Genomic DNA, 14,492 nt, shown 5'->3' with positions numbered 1-14,492 from the left:
GATCGGCTTGTAGCTATTGTTCATGTTCATCGCCTAAGCCATGCATTAACGAATTTCACCAACAAATATAACAAAGCCGGCGTCGCACAGCATCACTGTTCGTAAAATTAATAAATGACTGATAACATAAGGTTGCGTAGAAGAAGAAATAAGCGGCGTCGGTGGTGTAGTGGTAAGCGTGGTTGCCTCTCACCCCAGTCGGTCTAGGTTCAATCCTATGTTACGGGTATAAATATTTGTTACAATTATAAGACAGAATAATTGTTAAATGTGTTATAAATTCTATATTCGTGCGTTCTTTGTGTTATATGTTTTATTTTTACTTGTAAATATTCCCCGAGTTTTAATATACATTTATAGGGTTCTGGCAGAATAGTGGCCCATGAAGTGCAATCCTACTTCGATTGCCAACATTCAGGTCATTTCGGGCCGCAATTAAGTACTAGAGACGTAAACCTTTCCCTGGCACAGACTTCAAGTCACAGAACTCTAGAGGTAAAACCCGAAACGGGTGCCCGATTAGGATTAGTTTTCCTAGACAAAACCAAGCTATGAACACAGCAACAAATGCTGTGAACTAAAAGGCAAACTGCCAAATAAAATACAATTCCAGGATGACTGATGGACCCAAATCAATACATGAAACCTCGTCATCCTGTGATCGGAGGATGTTATCCATCTGGATAACAGGGCACATATATGTTATGTGTTGTGCTGCGTCAATTTGTGATGTTCCTAATTTGTGCATATGTAAGGTTCTGTGTATCGTGAGGTGTTAATCCTTTGTAATAATTAATTTCTTTTATTTTTGTAACACCTAGTCGACGCCGTCGGTATTTCTGAGACAAAAATATCTGATCACGCCTTCCCTCGGATAGGAAGTAAAGCCGTAGGTCCCGGCCCATGTGTTGATGGGTTCGATATGTAGGGTGTCAGGCTAGGGGCGGGACAGCTCTTAATACCTGTGCTAATACTCTCTAATAAATATTAGATTCCTAATACTCAGCCAAAATTGGAACGAAATTTTTGTAGTATGTCATGACTTCTCATACAACAACCAACTGTCACGAAAACGAGAGGTCTTAGGAAATACGGTTTGTTTGTGGATTTCCTTAAATTAACCTATTTATTTAAACATTTCAATTTCTGCTGGTTTTCTTTAGCTGTGAAAATAGCGTGATCTTTATATAGACTACCGGACAGATGACTTTTGGAAGCCTATGTCGCTGAACGGAAAGCAAAAATCTAAAAGGGGTTTTATCAGGAGGATAATGTGGTTTCAATGCTGGTCCCAAAGGAACGTCTCTGTACTGTACTGTACTAGCTTTGTAACACTGCTATTGCAAATGCAGATATACTGAATAAATATTAAAGACAAATTGAATTGAATTGTAAACTGCGTAGTGATACTTCCATTGGGCAGATGAAAGTGCGTTGTTTAATGTTTGCTAATCGAGCTCACGCAAAAGATTTCCCTGAGACGGCCGCGTAAGCTGATTAAAACCCAGAATGGAGAAAAATATGCATTAACAGACGGGCGTTATGACATATTGCACTCCAATGCCGATTTCAGCCTAGATACCATAGCTAGATCGTTGGGTCGTTGGGCTAAACTAGTTGATACTGTCCATAAATCACGTAGTCTTTCTCTGGATCAAACCACTCCACCCTCTCTCGCGTGGACCATTGGCAGATAGATTCTTGATAATGCATCAGTTGGAATGATTTGTGCGGAGATCATAGGTTCAATCTTTTGGGACATAGAATAAGTTGCAATGCACCACAGTTTGGTGATCGTGTCCGCCAGCGATATGTCCAGAATCGTTGCTGCAGAAGTGAGAAACACTAAAATATAAATAATATGCAGCCGAATTCCATTTATTTTGCTGACGACATTCATACATACAGATTCGACATCAGAGCGATGAAATCACGCATTTCATAATTTTGACATTTGGCATCAATCCAGTTCATGGATTACTTTGTTCAAAAATTGATTCTCTCTGGGATTAATATTCCTAATACTGCCTAATACCGCTAATTAATATTAGAGCTGTCCCGCCCCTAGGTGTCAGGTGTGTGTGGATGTCTCCCTGACCGTCCGTGTTTAGGCTTAGTACCAGAAATAGGCGGACGTTAAACTAGAGCTGATGCCGAATGGTGTCGGCTCGCCAGAAATAAGAAGAAGAAGAAGAAGAAGAAATAAAGCTAAAATGGATGATGGAGGTAAAACTATTGACATCAACTGTTAAATTGGTGTAGATTATTGTTGTGTCTTTATTAGATTTGCGATGACAACAGGTGACAAAAGCGTCAGACTGATTTTTTATTGTCGTTTTTTTTGCAAAGAAATCAGACCTAGTTGATCTATTTTGCATATAAAAAAGGAAATGAAATTTTGGACGGGAAAACATGGCATGATAGTTATGCGTCCGATTAATTGAAACTAGGAAGGGTAGCCTATGATTGAAAGAAGGATGTAGGGTGACAATGGGTATTATCGGCAGGTTTGTTCTCTTCGTCATGATGGGTTTTTGTCGGCAAATTTTCCTGAAACTTGGGCGTAAAATTCAGCTTGGTTGGGAAGGATTTGAGACCAACTCTGAGTTCAACAGCTTTTAAAAAACCTCCCCTGACGAAGAGAACAAAACTGCCGAAAATACACAATTTCCCCTATTACCAGTTAGAATATCATAAAGATCCTGTACCTAAAGTATGTACAGGAGATGTTAAAAATGTTTGGGATAGGCAACTTATTTTCTCTCACAAAAATGTTCAAAATGCTGTAACTTTTCATAGAGCGCATCAAAAATTCTCAAATTTAGACTGTTTATTCACCTATTATATGTGCATGATTTAGGGCCCATATAGCCGAGGCGGTAAACGCACGGGTATTCAGCATGACCATGCTGAGGGTGACGGGTTCGATTCCCGGTCGGTCCAGGATCTTTTCGTAAAGGAAATTTCCTTGACTTCCTTGGGCATAGAGTATCTTCGTGCCTGCCACACGATATACACATGCAAAATGGTCATTGGCAGAGGAAGCTCTCAGTTAAAAACTGTGGGGATTCTTGAATAAGCTGAGAAGCAGGCTTTGTCCCAGTGAGGACGTTACGCCAAGAAGAGGAGAGGATGTGCATGATTGGTACAAATTTGAGCTCGATTGGTTAATCTTTCGCGAAGTTAGAATCGTTCTGGTAAAACACTATTTTTAGACAACTAATTTTTGAAATGTCATATCTCAGAAACCCGTGAACCGAATTGAATGAAATTTTGAACGTTTATCCACAATACGTTAATGCTTCTCATGTCAGAAATTCCTCCATGAATTCCTTTAAAAGTCATGCAGGTATTTTTTCAGTTATTGACCCAGAACAGCTTTCAAGAAGTTTTCTAGGGATATCGTCATAAATTAGTTAGAGAATTCCTCTATAAATTTTTGCAAGGTTTTGATCGAAGGATTCTTTTAGAAAATCCTTCATGGGTGGCTTCAAAAATTCCTTCACAGATTTAAACTAAACTTTCTATACAGATTCCGCTAGAAATTTCTCCAACCGTTCCTTCAGATAATCTTCCAAACATTTACTAAGCAATTCCTCTGCGGGTTCCTTCAGAAATTCAATGCAGTGAAGAAAATATTTATAATATTTTAGTGATTTTGAAAATTCTCTCCAATAACTCCTCCTCCAAGACTTTAAGAAAGTTCTCCAATAACTCTTTTTTGAAACACTTCATGTTTTCGGAGTTAATACTCTACAAAGCTCTCTAACTATTCCATTCAAATAATCTTCACTGGATTCCTTCCAAAATTACTCTAGAAATTAAGCCAAAGATTTTCCTAGAAAAGTTTTTATGGATTTTCTCCGAAATCGCTCTTAATTTTTTTAGGAATCTGGAGTAATTCCAGCGATTACTTATGCAATTTGTACAGGTATTCCGCCACATGACATTTTCTTCAGAAATTCCTTCAGTTATTCCTACAAACATTTGAAAATTCAGAATCTTCTCATGAAATGATATTTCAAGGATTACTTTAAAATTTCACTAAAATAGGGGAATTTACGTTTTTTCGGCAGTTTTGTCCTTCGCCATGGGGGGTTTTTAGAAACCTGTTGAACTCAGAGTTGGCCTCAAATCTTTCCCAACCAAGCTAAGTTATATGCTCAATTTTCAGGCAGTTTGTCCCACAAAACCCCCCACGACGAAGAGAACAAACCTGCCGATGATGCCCTTCGTCACCCTTTATTTCAAAAATTCTGACAGGCATCCCTCCAGGGATTTCTTGTGAACTTTTCGGATTCTTTCAGAATATTATTTAGGGATTTCTTTACAATTGCCTTCAGGACTTTTTTCAGAAAGTCCTTAGGATATTTCTAGAGGAACTCATTTTAAAAATCTTCCATGGATTGCTTCGCATATTGACCAGTAGACTCATTCGGAAATTTCTCAAGAGTTTCACCCAGAAATTTCTCTAGAAACTGATTTTCCTAGATTCCATGATTTTTTTAGAATTTTTTTGAAGAAGAACCAGCCAAAGGCTGAAAGTCTCTATAATAAAGATAAATCAATCAATCAATTAGAAATTTTCAAACTGCTTTCTGTTTAGGAAAGTTCGTGTTTTTTTTAAGGGAGAATCCCGAAAATCTTCATAACAATCCTTTAGAAGATGCACCAAAGATTTTTCAAGAAATATTTATTCATCAAGGAATTTCTCTTTCCCGAATTCAGAAAAAGTTCCAGGAATTTCTTTGAAAATTCCACTGGTTTCACCAGTAACTCTTTCAGGGTTTCTTAGAAAACATCCAACAAAATGTTGGATTCCATTCGAAATTCCTCTAGACATTTCTCCAAAAAATTCCCTAAAATCTTTGCATTTATTTTTTCAGAAATTGCTTTGTATTTTTTCGGTAACTTGGGAAAGCCATTTTCTATTGAATTGCCTTCGGTGATTGCTTCAGAAATTTCAGAAAATTTACAATCCATTCGGAAAAATTTCAAGCAATCCATTTGGAATCCAAAATAATTTCTCTGAAATATATTTCAAAAATTATGACATAAATTCCTATAGAGATTTCTCGCAATTTTTCTTTTGAGATTTTTCCGGAATAACATCTTGAGATTTCTTCAGAATTTCCTTCAGGAGTTTTTTTTTTCAAGAAGTCATTCAGATATTTCTTGAGGAATTAATTTAGAAAATCTTTCATGAATACCTTTTCATAGTTTCCTCACACATTTTCCTAATTATTTTCCTGAAAAACCTTCTATGAATTTTCTGAGAACTATTGGTATCTCTTTCGGAAATTCCTACAGGATTTTCCACGGAAGAATCCTGAAAATCTTCATAAAAATGCCAGTTACACAAGAAATATTTTGAAAAATTATTTCTAGATAATTATTAAGAAATTCATGAAGGAATTTCTCTTCCCAGATTTTAGAAAATCTCACAGGAATTTGTGTAGAAATTCCACTGGTTTCATCAGAAACTCTTTCAGGGTTTCTTAGAAAAAATCCTCGAGATATTCCTCCAAAAATTTCTCCAAAAATTCTCCAAAGATTCTTATAGAAAGATTTTTTTGGGGTTCTTCAGAAATACCTCCAGTAATTCCTCCAAAAAAACTTCTAAGGATTCCTAAGATTCTAAGGAGTCTACCATGGATTCGTTCAAAAAATATCTGCAAGGATTTTTCCAGAAAAATCTCTAATAATATACTCAGAAATTATATCAAGGCTTACAATTTTAACATTGAGGATGCTCTTGAAACACTAGGTGAAATTTCAAAACATATTAAAATTAAAAATGTGAATAAATTCTTAAAGTAAAACTGAACAGGAAGGACACATTTCTTTCAGCTCCTGTGAAATAGTCTCAATAAAAAAAAATATATTAAAGTGGAGATTACCGAACATTCGTTGGATTCATGCCTCTATTTGTTATTTTTTTGTGATTCTTGCTACATATTTCCATTTTTTTTTATGAATTTCAATCTAACTGAAAATCCAAACTGCAAGCAACAACTATTTTATTTCGATAGCTCGGATTTGGACCGCACCCAAGGCTTCCAAGTTGCAGAACCCCTATCCTTGGGGAATCTTTGAGTAATTATCAAAAAAAAAATAAATGGAATTATTACAGACAGACAATTTTCTCAAGATTGCTTAGAATGATTCTAGCATAACTACATCTAAAGGTTTCTCTTGGTATCCCTTCAGAATCCATCCCTGCCCATTGATTTCGACGAAAAAATCTCCAGGGATTTTTCCAAGAGTTTCTTATGTATTTCTTTAAAAAATTTCGGAGGAATCCTAAGAAGTTTTTTTTTTAAATCAATTTCTCCGAAAATTCCTCTTAACGTTTACTCCAAAAAAAATCACAAAGATTCAGAAGGTTCTAACTTACTGAAAAAAATCAAAAAGATTCAGAGGTTCTTTAAGAAATTCCCCTAGGGTTTTCCTTCAAGGTTTTCGTTTAGAAATTCAGAATTTTTTTCCAAAAACTTTTCTATAATTTATTGTTTGAATTTCTACAGAGGTTCTTTCAGGTATTACTTTATTTATTCAGGAATTCTTTCGGGAGTTTTTTCTTCGACATTCTCTTATAAATTCTCAGCAAGTTCATCTGAAAGTTCCTCCAGGGGTTTCTCTATTAGTTCTTTCAAGTATTCCTCCAGGAATTGCTTTGGACTTACCCACACCTTTCTTCAGGATTACTTTCAGATTTTTTTTCCTGAAAATTCTATCAACAATTTATGCAGAAATTACTCCAAGAATCTTTTCCTTAGAAATTTTAAGGAATTTTTCAAGATGTTTTTCTATGAATACTTGAAAATGGGGGTTTCCACTTCTTCTAGGTATAATGTCAAAGAATCCTTCAAAATTCTTTTTTTCCTTCGCGCAGCAAACCCTTCAGAATTTCTTTAGAATTATCTCTACCAGTCCTTCTAAGGATTTCTTTATGAAACCACTCAGAGACCTATAAGAACTTATTGAAGGATTCCTTCCAAAATTCCACAGGACATTTGTTTGCGATTGCTGCAGATTTTTTTTGAACAATTTCTGCCTCTACAGATTTTTCAGGAATCTCTCCAGTGATTTCTGAGACATTTTTTCCTTGGAATTAATTGCAATGTTTCTCTAGGGATTTATTAGAAATTCGTTCGGGATTCCTTGAATAACCCTTCAGTAATTTATGTGCATAAGAATTTCTGAAAAATTCCAGGAGGGAAAAATTTTTGCAAGGATCTTTAAAGACATCCCAGAAGAAGAGCAGTTTCTTACCAATTCTTAGAATCCCTGTAGAAATCTTAGGAAGTGCTTTTGACTGAATCTCTGGAGGGATATCCGAAGAAAAACCCTAGGAAATTCTTGAAGGAATCCTAAGGACTGGAGAAATACCTGAAGAAATTTCTCAGGAAACCCTTGGTGGAAATTCTAGAAAAAAATTCTAAAAAAATCATGTTAGAATAGCGGGACACATGCATTGATAAGTATCTGCAAAAATCCCTTGAAAAAAAAAAAAACTCTTGAGATGTTTCTAAAACAATGTGCGTAGAAATTCCTAGGAAATATTATTGATTTTTTTTAAGTATTCAAGGCGAAATACAAAGAATTATCCTTAGAAGAAATGCCGCATGAGTTTCTGGGTTAACACATGGAGGAATATCGCGAGGAAATCCTGAAGGAATCTCTGTATGAACTCCTGCAGAAATGCACCAATAACTACGAATGGTTTTGGGATCAAATACTTTGGTGAATTTTTGAAGGAACCCATGAATTAATTTTGGAAGAAATTTATGGAAGAGTTCCTTGGACTTGGAACCCTTGAACAAATTTATGAAGGAATCTCATAAGGATTTTTTTCAAGTAATCGCCAGCGAAATTTCTCAAGGAATCCTTGAAAAAATTTCTAAAGGAAACTTTATAAGATTTTTTTTAAGGAGTCTGTGTAAGATTTTACAATGAAAATATCTTGGAAAAATTTCTGGAAGGACCTTTGATTTTCTTATAGAATGGTTTCCTGAAAGAATTCTCGTACGGAATCCTGGGAAAACGGATTTTTTTTAAGAAAATCCATGAAAGCTTTTTAGAGGAACGAAAGGATTTTCTAATAAAATTTAGCAATATCGTAAGGAATCCAGGGAAGGTTTTATAGAAATCCTAACTTAATTTCAGGGTACTCTCAAGAAAAATTTGAAGAAAATTCTAAACGTAACAAATTTTTCGAAGGAATGTATGGAAACATTTCAGAAGATTTCTCTGAGAAATCTCCATAAAATTTTAAAAGATTTTCTGAAGATTTCCTAGAGGAATTCTGAAGCCTGGCGGATTTTGTGATGATTTCCAAAGATACCCACGAGAAACAGAAGAAATCATCGGTGAAAATTTCCGAATTAAACTCTGATAGATTTTTTCGAAAAGCTTATAGAGGAGTTTCAATTGAATTTTATGGGATAATCCTTAAATATTTTTCTGATGAAATCCCGGAACAACTTTTTAGAAGAATTTCTGAAATATTTTATTTACGCAGATGAGTTATGTCTCTATGAAATAATTCCTTATTTCGCTGACAAGCTGTTTTCTTTCATGTAAGGAAGTTAAAAAAAAATAGTTTAAAAACTATCATTGGTTGTTCTTTTTACGTTTGTGAGGCTCATGGATGCTGGAAGTTCAAAAACAACTTTGTTTGACCTCAGTGAGTAGCTTGGAGTCATCTCCATGACACAACTGGACCTCAACTTTGATTAATATTTATCTTTCGACCAAACCGAACGGGTCGATAAGATGACATTAACCCTCCTTTGGCATTAGGGTCATTTTTGACCCAAACCGTACACTTCCACAGCGGGCTGCTGCCAACCTGATGCAAAAGGAAGGTTAAGTTGCATAGCATTCGGCAAAATGATCGAACTTTGTTTTTTTGTGATACAATCAATATGTCATAATTTATGAATTTACAAATAGAAGAGACGTTGACCTTTAGAAATTGTTTTCACATGTTTACATTCCCGTAAATCAAGATATAATCAATTTTCCTAAATAGTTAAAAAAAATCAACCCACAGACTCAAAAAGGTCAAGATTGGATACATTTTTCATAAATATTAAGGTTGAATAAATCACAACCAGCAGCCACTGTAGCAAAAGCCATATTTGAAACATAAAAGCCGTTTGATGCCATGCTAGGAACATAATCCGTAAATTGGCGTTCGTTTGCGTTGATTTATGAGCATATTTTGGCTTCCATTCGCCAAAATAACCGGTCCAATTCAGACGAAACCCATAATTGCCAGTCCGCCCGTTAGGATGTACCTGTGTCGTGACCCTGACGATGAATATTTGCAGCGAAAGTGGCGTTGCCTTTCGAATGGAATCGCATTTCATCGCCTTCAACAGCGGTGTATTTTGGGGTGTTGGAATTTGTACTGTTGAATGTTCAAATGCATTCTCCGAAACTCGACATGTGATATTCACACGTGTAAAGCTCTCTGCAGTAACATTTCTGAAGCTCAAATCAAAGGCAATGATTATGTTGTTTTAGGTCGCCCACCGACCGAAACCGAACCATAAACATCCACTCACTAAACAAGTCAAAACAGCAGTAGAAACACACCTGATGCAACTGATTTCGGAGCAGGGGCTCATTTACCCTTTCAAATAACTGCTTCCTTGAAGCAGCTGCAAGGCTGATTCCAATCTGGATATCGTATTCTCTCAGTAGCACCGGCTGGGGCCAACGGCGCGCTAAACCCAGGCACTAAATCTATAATGAGCGTCCGTTCGAGCATCAACTTCAAACTTGGCTGGCTGGCTGGCTTATGACTTATGTCCGCATTTACCGAAAATAAAGAAAAAATATACGACACTAGAAACAACATGGCACAAAGCCTCCGAGGTAGTCTCGGGGGTCCATAATAAACGGATCAGCCAGCAGCAAAACCACAATCGAAAGCCAAACAACCTGCAGCCGGTGTGCGTTTCAGCAGGCTCACACTACAGCAGTCATAACTTCGAATTAGGCCACCACAATGGTAGCAGACGAAGCCATCGCATCGCCGCCGGAGCCAGCCACAAGTCAGTGATGCGTTGAATTTTAATCCGCATCTGGAGTCGTACAGCAACGGCGACGACGACGGGGTAGCCGCTTCGATGGGCCTTAGGAATTCCTCCCCGATCAATGCGTATGTCTCTATGCAGCATGGCTTCTTGTCGGCATCGTCGCCACCATCTAATGCACGTGACTAAATATTGGTTTATTCGAATCTGCTAGCTCATGACACGACGACGACCCGTTTTGGCCTGGGGTTGATCCATCTTGCCTAACCTCTGTCCATAAGGTTCACCGTGAGTATATGTATCTACCTTTTGGCTTCAGGTCGGGTAATGGAGAGCCGTGATTCGAGGAACTCACATATTCAAAGGCTCAGTAATTGAGCCAACTCATCATCACCGCACTGGTGAGCGATTGGTTGGAAATAGCGGTACCCTGAGAAGGTATTTTTCGGGAAAATGTTCTGGGGTATAAAACATTGTACAAATAATTTACATTAGTTCGGAAGACAGTTAGTTCTTTGAATACTATACAATTTTCAATTATCCTAATTGAGGGGCCCAGAATCAAAGGGATGTAAGTGACCATTTTGTTGATTTTGAGCTGAGCATATCATAAAATTCTTCAAATTTCAAGCTTTCAGGAACTTTTTTAAGATTGTTTCTACGATGATTAGAAAAATTACAATAAATCAGAGTAAATTGGGTTGATTTTGAAACTCCATACATTTTGTATCACAATAGATCAGAGAAATGGTCGCAGTGATAAGTTACCCTACAAAAAAATGGGATGAAAAATTGGTCAAAAAATTTAAACCTCATTTACTTGAAAATGGGTTTTTGTCACTTACCCCCTTTGCTTCTAACACCCTCAATTGTATTTATCAGTGAAGAGAATTGTGAAAAAAAGGCAGAAAACAAGCAACAAAGAAGACACGGCGATTATTCTTTATCCCAACTGGTAACAGATGATCTTGAAAATTTTTGTTGCAGACAAAACGGAAGTTGAATTTGTTGCGTACTTTTCAACTCGTGAATAATCAATATTTTCCAGTCCAAAATCGAACCTTTTTGATGATACATCTTCAGCAGCGTTCCAATGTTTACCGACTCGAAGTTACCGCTCAAAAATCACAATGCAAGCCCCTAAAATCTTTAAACTCGTGGTGCACTATCTTTGTCCTATTCTGTTCAAGTTGGGACAAGCCAAATTCAGGTTGCGACATTTTCGTTATTGTTGCGCGATGGTTGAATTTTGATTCACTGGTATTAATCCTTAGCAGTCTCACACAATTCGTTATCATGTGAGTAAGACTGAGATCACCTCTAAATATCCACATTGTTTCCACATCTTGCTGGACAACATTTTCAATATTTGTTTTAAATTTAGTAGCAATATTCTAGAACGAACTCATCAATCAACGTTCACAGTGATCCCAACGTGGTACACATTTGAAAATCACGTCTGAATATTTTACTGTAAAATATCACGATTTTGAGCATTCGTCCCACTGCGCAGCACGAGTAGCATTCTTCGCTTGGGGCTGTTTATCAACCACGTAGATCAAAACTTGGCCATCGCAGAGCCCCTCGTAGACTTTTGTCCATACAAGAATTTTGAAATTTGTATGGTGCGTAGACCCCTCTCCCCCCAAAAAGTCTTCGAAGTTTATGAACGGCCCCCTTCCATTAGGATGACCAAGTTCTGCAAACACCAACACATTTTGCGCCAATGAATGCTTTAAAAATTCATCTTGAATAATTTACTTAGATATTGCTCTAACCAAAAGAATGTGTTTAGTAATTTCACAAGAAATTCTTATCTGAAAACCACCGGTAAATCCTGAAGAAAATATTGAAGGAATTCCTGAAAATATTCTTGGTGAGACTCCTGGCGAGTACGCTGCATAAGCTGATGAAGGTGTCAGAAAGTATGTATTCAGAAACACATCTAGAACAAAACCTAGAAGCCCTGGGAACTGAAGGAACGTCGCCCAAGAGCTCTACAGTTCAGTTTGTTTCAACAAAGCGGTTGATTTGTATTTGCTATTTATTTTCCTGCGTGAATGTGGAGATGGTGGGAAGATAGTGTAAAGGGTTCGAATAGAGGGAAGGGGGTATACCCAAGTAACAATTTCAAGACAAATATGCTGAGAAGGTCCACGGAACCGTAATACCTGATGAAATCTCTCGTTGCAAAACTCGATTTTTTCAGCACCTCGTTCCGGTCGGAAACATTTCATCGGCTTCCTGGGCATAGTGTATTATTGCGTTTGCCTTAATAACTGTGGAAGTGCTCAAAGAACATTAAGTTGAAGAAAAGCATGCCAAGTTCCAGTGAGAACGTCGAGCCACAAAGAAGAAGAAGAAGAAGAAGAAGATGAAGAATAAGAAGAAGAAGAAGAAGAAGAAGAAGACGTGCTAAAAATTTAAAGGTCAGTTGAGATTTCCTAGATCATTCAAACTGTTATTCAGCCTCAAATATTGGATCTACAGCGGCTAGAATTCATTGTTTGGTAACATAGTGTTATGTTACACGATCATTTTGATTTATTGGAACTCACAAAATTTTAGAGACGTTACAGAGGCATTACACAGGCGTTTGCAGTGGTTTCGGAGGGTTTCAGATGCTTTTCATGCGACATAAGGTGATTTTAAGGGGATTTCGGATGTTTTCCAAGAAGTTTCAAAGGATTTTCGGCGAATTATAGAGACGTTGCAGAGGCGTTACATAGATGTTTTCTGGGGTTTCAAAAAGACACTACACCGTCTTCAACCAGACGTTGCACAGACTGAACGATCACAAACATGAGACAACGGACAACGGTTTCGGAGGGTTTCAGATGCTTTTCATGCGACATAAGGTGATTTTAAGGGGATTTCGGATGTTTTCCAAGAAGTTTCAAAGGATTTTCGGCGAATTATAGAGACGTTGCAGAGGCGTTACATAGATGTTTTCTGGGGTTTCAAAAAGACACTACACCGTCTTCAACCAGACGTTGCACAGACTGAACGATCACAAACATGAGACAACGGACAACACACCAAACACCCAGTGGTCCGTTTGAAGAAAATTTTTCACCGACTGAAGGCGGGAATCGAAAACACACTTCGAGGCTTACGAAACGCCTAGACGACTGACGCCGCTAACCGCACGGCCACGAAGCCCACTCGGAGGTTACACACCTAGCACACCACAGCACACGTAGCTTCAAAACCCACGAAAACGCCTCTGAGGCTCCATAAAATGCCTCCGAAATCCTCCTAAAACCCCCTCGGGTCGCATCTGAAACCCTCCAAAACCCCCGAAGTCGCCTATGTATCGCCTCTGTAACGTCTCTGACACAGCCCGAAATCCTCTGAATCTTCCTGATATGCCCCCAAAAACCCTCCAAACTCCCTCGTATTCCACATAACGCACCTGAACCCTCCGAAACCCCCGAAAATACCTATGTAATGCTTCTGCGACGTCTCGAAAACCCACCGAAAATCCTCTTGAAATGCACCCAAAATCCCCCTAATACCACTAAAATGCCCTTGATTTCACTGGAATACCTGGACAGCTTGCTAAATCGCCCATGAAACCCCCTAGAACGAGTTAAATCCCCCTGAAACCTCCAGAGCCCCGTAGAACACCCGAAAAGCCCCTGGAACCCGCTGAAACGCCTAGAGCCTGCGCATCCTTCTATTCTCTCAGAATTATCTTAAATCCTTGATTATTGGTTTTCATTAACGGATTTTTGAATTATGTATCGCGGTTTTCATTCACGAAAAAATATTCCATGTGCATAAAGACAGCTAAAAATAAATAAATGGGAATCATATCAAAACTTAGCATGAACAGCACACTTAGTTGAGCTCGGCTAATTTTCATTCTTTTGCCGAGATCCTCACAGCCGAGTGCTCGGAAACCTAAATTTAACTGAAATATCGGCAAAAAATCAATTTCATTCATAGCAGCACCTATGGGTGCCGCTGGCATCAAACTTCAAACGTCAAGTGTTTAGCCGAGATTCAGCTAATGAACTTTAACCGAGATTTGCACAGCCGATCTCGGCATTCTGTTCTAAGTGTGAGCATTAAATCACATAACATGAGTGGAACTCCTTAGTCAGAACGAAGAAAAAAGTTGTAATATTTTTCCAGCACGCGATAATATCTAGTATATAAGGCATTGATCTGTCATTGAAATTTGAAAACAAAAAATAACTGATTCAAGCAGTAGTCCAGTTTTGGCAAAGAATTCAGATAGGAAGATTTGTATTTTCGAAACTTGCGAAAAAGTTGTTAGTAGTAATCCTTTCACAGAGAAACATTTCTACTCAGTGGCTGAGTTGGTCTTACTCAGGAATCCAAAAATCCTTTGTATTATTACTCAGTTTCAGCTAAAAGTGGGACAACCCATTGCCGATTCCGCGAGCAATCTCTCCCTTAAACCATAATTCCTTC

The 14,492-nt window shown here is 37.7% G+C and overlaps 1 protein-coding gene and 1 long non-coding RNA gene across 6 annotated transcripts in view; both read right to left on the bottom strand.

The window, feature by feature from the left end:
* Nucleotides 1–14,492, bottom strand: part of LOC109621712 (uncharacterized) — a 438,995-nt gene that overhangs the window by 156,804 nt on the left and 267,699 nt on the right. The window lies entirely within an intron of this gene.
* Nucleotides 183–938, bottom strand: LOC134287514 (uncharacterized). The gene is made up of 2 exons (XR_009997355.1): nucleotides 818–938; nucleotides 183–215 (listed from the first exon to the last, which is right to left on the bottom strand). It is a non-coding gene; the product is annotated as an uncharacterized LOC134287514 (long non-coding RNA).

This window comes from Aedes albopictus, chromosome 2, assembly GCF_035046485.1.
Source record: "Aedes albopictus strain Foshan chromosome 2, AalbF5, whole genome shotgun sequence".
NCBI lineage: Eukaryota > Metazoa > Arthropoda > Insecta > Diptera > Culicidae > Aedes > Aedes albopictus.
Note: the sequence above shows the minus strand (reverse complement) of the source record. Positions and strands in the feature narration are given on the sequence as shown.